Source organism: Neolamprologus brichardi, chromosome 14 (assembly GCF_056152115.1).
Source record: "Neolamprologus brichardi isolate AB-2024 chromosome 14, ASM5615211v1, whole genome shotgun sequence".
In the NCBI taxonomy this organism is placed as follows: domain Eukaryota; kingdom Metazoa; phylum Chordata; class Actinopteri; order Cichliformes; family Cichlidae; genus Neolamprologus; species Neolamprologus brichardi.
The window spans coordinates 2,614,489-2,620,981 of NC_142117.1; positions in this window are offsets into that span (position 1 = coordinate 2,614,489).

Genomic DNA, 6,493 nt, shown 5'->3' on the forward strand with positions numbered 1-6,493 from the left:
GAACCCTGTGGAACTCCATAATTAACCTCAGTGTGTGAAGAGGACTCTCCATTTACATGCACAAATTGGAGTCTATTAGATAGATATGATACAAACCACTGCAGTGCAGTACCTGTAATACCTACAGCATGTTCTAATCGCTCTAATAGGATATTATGGTCAACAGTATCGAACGCTGCACTAAGGTCAAGAAGGACAAGCACAGAGATGAGTCCACTGTCAGAGGCCATAAGAAGATCATTTGTAACCTTCACTAAAGCTGTTTCTGTGCTGTGATGAACTCTGAAACCTGACTGAAAATAAACCATTCCTCTGCAGATGATCTGTTAGCTGTTTGACAACTACTCTTTCAAGGATGTTTGATATGAAAGGAAGGTTGGAGATTGGCCTATAATTAGCTAAGACTGCTGGTTCTAGAGATGGCTTTTTGAGTAAAGGTTTAACTGCAGCCACCTTGAAGGCCTGTGGTACATAGCCGATTATTAGAGATAGGTTGATCATATATAAGATCGAAGAATTAATCAATGGCAGGACTTCTTTGAGCAGTTTTGTAGGAATGGGGTCTAAAAGACACGTTGATGGTTTGGAGGAAGTAATTATTGAAGTTAACTCAGAAAGATCGATTGGAGAAAAAGAGTCTAACTTAACATCAATGGAACTAAGAAATGATTCACACAACTCATTGATTGCAGCTCCACTACAAAAGCAGTAAACTGTGTCTTCAGTCTAAGATTCAGAGCCCACAAATGAAAATGTTCCAACATTTTGAAAAACGTTTAACACTAAAACCACCAAGTGGTCATTAGGAATCAAAACAACTACTGTGGCGTGCTAGGTTGACTAGCAACACTTATTGTTTACAGACACATAAAGGCTCTGTAACATAAGCTAAATGTGAAAAACAAATGCATAATAAACTGGAGTTAAAAAAAAGACTACTGTAGACCTGAATGGGTATTTAAACCATTGTAAATGGCTTGTTGTCCTATAGTCTGCCAAACATATCTGTCATGAATGGTATCGAGTCATTTTGAGATGGAAGAACATTTCTGTCACAAGGTAGAAGCTGCAATCAGTTTTGGCACAGTGCCTTTTTTCTATCCTTCATTTAACCAGGTATAAATGTTTACTGAGATTAAAAATGTTTTTCTCATGAAAGATCAAAAGGAAAGCATACATTGCAGAAACAAAGATAACATTTCATTAGGGAGTTTTGAGGGTCCAGCGCAGCATCTTAGCTGTTCCTAGGACTGCGCTCTTCTGGACAGAGATCTTGATGTTGTTCCCGGGATCTGCTGGAGTCACTGCACCGAGCGCTCCGATTACCACTGGGACCAGTGTTACCTTCACCCTCCACATCTTCTCAAGTTTTTCTTTTGACTCTTGGTACTTCTTGTGTTCCTTCTTCCTAATGTTGCTGTCATTTGGTATCGTTACATCGATCACTACAGCCATCTTTCTTTGCTTGCCCAACACCACTATATCCATTTGTTTAGCCATCGCCATTTTGTCCGTCTGTATCTGGAAGTCCCACAAGATCTTAGCTCGGTCATTCTCCGTCACCCTTGGGGGCGTCTCCCATTTTGACCAGGCCGTATTCGGCACTGATGTTCCTGTACACTATGTCGGCCACTTGGTTATGGCGTTCCATGTATGCCCTACCTGCTAGCATCTTGCACCCTGCTGTTATGTGCTGGATTGTCTCATCTTTACACAGCCTGCAGGTGCAGGTTGATCACAATAGTAATGTTAACTGTCGTCACTTTTGGTTTGTCTGGCCAGTTGGCCTAGCGACGAGCAGCAACAACAAAGAGTGAAGTGTGTGGAATTGCCGTTGTGCTACATCCACAATTTAATGGCCGTTATTGTTTTTCTTGTGACATTACCAATAAGTTTGATGTGTCACATGGCCCTCTTCCTATTGAAAAAACAAAGGTGGTATCCAAGATGGCCGACTTCTAAATGGCCACCATGGTCACCACCCATCTTGAGGAGTTTGCCCCCTCACATATACTAATGTGCCACAAACAGGACTTTAATATCACCAACCATTCCCATGTTATTATGGTGTATCCATATAAATGCTCCCACTGTAGATCCTGTAGATCCTTCCCACTGTCGCCAAAGTGCTCATAGGGGGTCATGTGATTGTTGGGTTTTCTCTGTATGTATTATTGTAGGGTCTACCTTACAATATAAAGCACCTTGAGGCGACTGTTGTTGTGCTTTGGCGCTGTGTAAATAAAAATGAATGTAATTGAATATATGAACTGTTGTTTTGACCATTTCTGCACAATGAATAAAAACGAGCAAAAACATATCAAACACATAAAGCTCAGACTTCAAAAAGATCTCGTCCAGGAACTCCAAGTAGTTTGGATAACTCACCTACATTCCCTGCTGATCCAAGTCCTTCAGAGGTGAGTGACATTTTATTGTCCATTGAACAAAAACTGAATTCAACAATAGACTTTCTTTGATCAAGCTATTATACAAAGAACTTCAAGCTCTGCGTGAAAGCTTCGAATTGTATCGACTTTGTATCGATTTTCTCCAGCATCAAAGAACAAATAAACAAAGACCCTGAACAGCTGATCAAGGACTTATAACATTGAAACTTTCAGCAATATGTACATAGACTCAGTCAGAAGAAATCATCAAACAATGGCCCTCTACCCATAATCACAAAATTTGAAAGATTTAAGCATAAACAAATGGTACAGCAACAAGGGAAAGAACTGAGAGGAACAAATTACGGACTAAATGAACATTTTCCACAGGAAATATATGAAAGGTGCAAGAAACTTATCCCAGTGAGAAAGCTGAAGATGACAGAAGGAAAGAAAGCCGTGATAATAGCAGACAAACTGTACATGGACAGTAGATTGTACTGGGACAAACTGGCTGTCTTCACCAAAGAACCCTCTCTCACTGTTATTTTTGCCTTTATTTGTTTGTTTCCTCACTTGTCATTGTCGCCTGTCACATGCTTTTCTTTCATTTTCTTTGACATTGTTTACTTTACTATGTAAATGTCACAATCTGTGGAAGCAGACTGTGTGGAGTGAGGAGGCGGACACGCAAAACGAAACTTGATTTTAACAAAGGGTGAGCCGTTTATTGGAGGCTGATAAAACGGTACAAAAACAAAGGCGACACAAAACAATGACCTATACTGGAAGAACAAAGTTTAAACATAAAAAACCCTGACACATAAACATGAACATAGAAACCTGAAACATGAAGACTTCATAAACCTGGAAACGTGGCGTGACATAGCAGGTAATCAGGCAAAACAGATGAAGGGACAAAGAATGACAGGAGCTCAGAGTTTACATACTCACAGGAGGTGATCAGGGGAAGTGGAAACACACAATCAGCTGATTCAAATAAACATGATGGGAAGTGAAACTAAACACACTGAACATGGAACAAATGACCTCTTCAAAATTAAAATAGGAAACATTACAGGACGCAGACATGACCACACAAGCCTGAGGACATCGAACATGCAGACATGAAACACATGACGGGCTAAGACTTAATATGACAAGCTGACGAGGAACACACACACTGTAAATACACACACAGGAAAAAGGGAATTGGAGATGAGACAGACGAGGTAACCTAGGGAAAATAGAAGGAGCTGAACTTAAACATGAAAAGATAACACTCAAAACGCTGGGTCACATGACCCACGATCATGACAGTAAAACAATACAATCACTACATGTCATTAGCTGGAATATTAAGGGTTTTGGCTCTCATAAAAAAGAATGAAAACATTTAAACATCTATCTGACCTGCATGCTGATACATATCTCCTTCAGCAAACACATCTCTCTGAGAGCGATGATATTGATCTTAAAACAACCAAATATAATCAAGTATTTTATTCAAATTATAATTCAAGACAAAGAATTTTGATCAATAAAAATATACAAGCAATATAAAACCACTGTAGATCCTGAAGGTTTTGCACATACACACCTACACTCTGCCGATAGATAGATAGATAGATAGATAGATAGATAGATAGATAGATAGATAGATAGATAGATAGATAGATAGATAGATACCCTACTGGGATAATAAGCTGCCCTAGGAAGTGATAGAAACAGCTGATATCAAGACAACAAAGCTCCTGACCATGTATGGAGGGTTTCACCCCAAATCCAGCACCCTGAGATTGTACGTCAAGCAGAAGAAAGGAGGCCCAAGACTACTGTGTCCCCTATCCAGGATGAAACAACATGAATGTCCATGAATGCATCAGGAACACCAGTGCTTAGTGAATACCTCAGGCAGAAGAAACCAAAGAAAGAAGACGAGCAAGTGGAAAAACCACCATGGAAGAACAGGCGCCCGCAGGATTTGTACTGAAGGCAGAAAAAGTGACTGACATCCAGAAATCCTACCAGTGGCTGGTGAGAGACAGCACAGAAGCACTACTCATGGCAGCACAAGAACAAGCCCTTAAGCACACGATCAATAGAGGCTGGGGTCTATCACACGAGACAAGACCCCAGACACAGGCTGTGCAAAGACGCCCCTGAGACAACCAACACCTAAGAGCAAGGATCATGCTGCTAGCAGGCAGGCCATACATGGAATGCCATTACCAAGTTGCTGTCGTAGTATGCAGGAATATCTGTGTCGAGACGACCTAGAGACTCCGAGGGGACTGACCGAATTAAAATCCTGTGTAACTTCCAAAAACAGACAGACAAGCTGGTGATGGCTCACCAAAAGGATACAGTCGTGGTGGACAAGCAGAGGAAGACAGCTGCAGTGATAGACGTAGCTATACCGAATGATAGCAACAACAGGAAAAGGAACCCAGGAAGATGTAGAGGGTGAAGGCAACAGTAGTCCCTGTAGTAATGGGAGCACTCGGGGCAATGACCCTCCAAACTGGGCGAGTGGCTCCACAAGATTCAGAAGACTCCAGCGCCCTGATGCACTGGTGCTGAGACAGCCATCTCACCCTCCATGTCACAAAGACAAAGAAGTTGATAGTGGACTTCCAGAGGTGCAGCACACATGCCCATCACCATCAATGGAGCTGCTGTGGAGAGAGTGAGCAGCTTCCAGTTCCTAGGTGTACATCTGGCTGAGGATCTTACGTGGTCAGGACACACAAACAAAACAGTGAAGAAGCCGCAGCAGCGCCTCTTCTTTCTCAGGAGACTGAAAACATTTGGCATGAGCCCCCGCATCCTCAGGACCTTCTATCGCTGTGCCATTCAGAGCATCCTCACTGGATGCATCAGCACCTGGTACGGCAACAGCACCGCTTACGACCCCAAAGCTCTCCAGAGAGTAGTGCGGTGCTCTGAACGGATAATTGGAGGTGAGCTTCCCTCCCTCCAGTTGTGCTGTCCTCGCCCTTTGTTTTCACTGGCTGGACAGTAAGATAATGCTCCAGTAAGCAGACTTATTTTCTTTTTTTGTGCTGATTTATTGAAGAATGGCCTCTGATCATCGCCTTCTCTTTGACTATTGTAAAACTGAAAACATACAAATTATTGCATTAGCAAACTACTATCGCAAACTAGCTTGTTACACGCTTACTGCGAGCTGACAAGAAAAACTTTCATAACTCACACGTACAAATTATTATACAATTTGTAAATAAAACAAAGAGACAATTATTATTTCATGATCACTCATACTTTTGGACAAATCTCGTCCAAAGCAACATTTTAAGGTCCACGTCAGCTTAAAACAGTAATACTTTGGCGTTCAGCCATCTTGGATTTTCCGCTTTGTCTATTTTTCTTTTTCCAAAGTAATCAAAAGAATATTACAAAGCAGCCACCAGAGGGAGCTCTAGGGCAGTTTATAAAACTGTATAAGCCAGTGTAAGTTATAAAGTCAGAACAAGCGTAGTCCTTGGAGAATCAAAGATACCTTGAAGGACCCCCAAGACCTCAGGCCATGTGAGAAAGGGCTAATGATAGATGTAACTGAAGTAAAACTGCATCAACTGAATTAAACATGAAGAGAATTGCATTCATATGTGACTGAATGTTCATAAGTATTGGAACTTCCTAACATAGAAAAGAAAAATAAACGCCTCATCTCTGCATCCAGGAGGGCCACGAGTCTCAGACCTTTAATACTCCTGGATTAACAAATGTGTCTGCTGTGTTTCAGGCTCTGGAAAAGAAGATCTTAGGAGACATTTGGTCTCACCAATTTTTGCTGTAATTTTCACCTTTATTGTTGAATACACCAGTTTTCAGTTGGGTGTTTCTAAGATAAGATAAGATAAGATCACTTTTATTAGTCCCACACGTGGGAAATTGGTTTTGTCACAGCAGGAAGTGGACAGTGCAAAAGTTATATAGCAAAAATTAGAATATAATACGAATAATATACTTCATACTGTATTCTGTTTTCTTCAGTGCACTCAGTTCTTTGTAATGTAGTTTTGTACCCACTGTTGTCCCCACACATAATTTGCATGCAGGCAATGTCAGTAACTGCA